The following is a 1429-nucleotide window of genomic DNA, read 5'->3' as shown; positions in this document are numbered from 1 at the left end:
TGTGTGTGTGTGTGTGTGTGTGTGTGTGTGTGTGTGTGTGTGTGTGTGTGTAGGAAAGGAGGCAATAAAGAAATAGTGAAGTCACTAATGTCCTTAGTGTAGTCCTTAGTAAGGAAAGGAGTGAGGGAGAAAATAAGGAGGAAAAAGCAGGTAATACTGGATACTATGACATCTTTTTCTTTTATCATAAATATAAAACCACAGATTTTTTTAACTGGTAGAGATATTGGAGGTCCATCTTCATTTTAAAGATAAGGAAAATCATTTCAGTAGGGGTTAAATGACTTGCCATACAGCAAATAGAAAAGTCAAAATTTGAACCCAAGCCTTCCTTGTCTGTAAATCTAGCACTCCATTTATGGCACCATGCAAATCCTGACTAGTTAACTCTATATTTTCTTAAAAGAAAGTAATTGTATAGAAATAGTTTTAGCTCTACTAGACTGTGGCATAATAGATAGAGAGCCAGCCCCAAGGAAAACTTGGGCTCAAGTCTTGCCTTAGACATCTACTGGCCATGTGACCCGAGGGAAGTCACTTAGTGCCCTAGGTAATTCCTTTTTTTTGGGGGGGGGGGAAGCAAGGCGATTGGGTTAAGTGACAGGACCAAGGCTTCAGGTCCTCTAATCACTGTGCCACCTAGCTGCCCCTGTGCAATTCTTTAAGAAGATAAATTGAAAAAAAAATAGGTGCCTGCTTTGGTAGAGGAAATCTCTTCATTTGGGAGATGTATACATATACATACACATATACGTGTGTGTGTGTGTGGAGAGAGAGAGAGAAAGAGAGAGAGAGGGGGGGGGGAGGGGAGGGAGAGAGATAAATGGCAGGTCCAGACTCTATCCTAGATTATATACTCCTTTAGGTCAGAGTATCTAATTTACCTTTATATGCCCCACTACTCCTGCTACAATGTTTTATACACAATGTGCCCCATAAATATTTTTGAATGAATAAATGAAGTGCTTTTTTACACCTCCATAAGCTATCTTTCCATATTTCCATAAGAGAAGACAACTCTACATTTGGATAAAAGAGAGTAACTTTCTTTGTCAGTGTTTCCCATACTGTTCTTTTAAAATACAAGTAAAAGTTTTGCGAGGAAAAAATAATTTATGGTAGAGATAATTTTCTCTCTGAAATCTCAAATATAAAATTCTATATGTATGTAATAAATATCAAAATAGTGCATGCAGAAATTTCCAATATAAAAATAGGTTTAATTTACTCTATTTTGTTTCTCTTTTCCCATTTATCCCAAATTTATTTAACCTCCTACAAAGTATTTATGAGTTCTGCCAATATATTTAAGCCACAAAGTATTCTATGGCCAAATTAGTTTGGGAAGTACTGCTCTAGGTCAATTGTTCTTCAGGTGTTCTGTATTAGGGAACAAATATTGCCTGTTCCTATAGACATGGCATACATA

This window comes from Petaurus breviceps, unplaced genomic scaffold (genome assembly GCF_028583685.1).
Source record: "Petaurus breviceps papuanus isolate PSGF00001 unplaced genomic scaffold, PetGlider_PUasm1.0 90977, whole genome shotgun sequence".
Lineage (NCBI taxonomy): Eukaryota > Metazoa > Chordata > Mammalia > Diprotodontia > Petauridae > Petaurus > Petaurus breviceps.
This window is presented reverse-complemented; position numbering follows the sequence as displayed.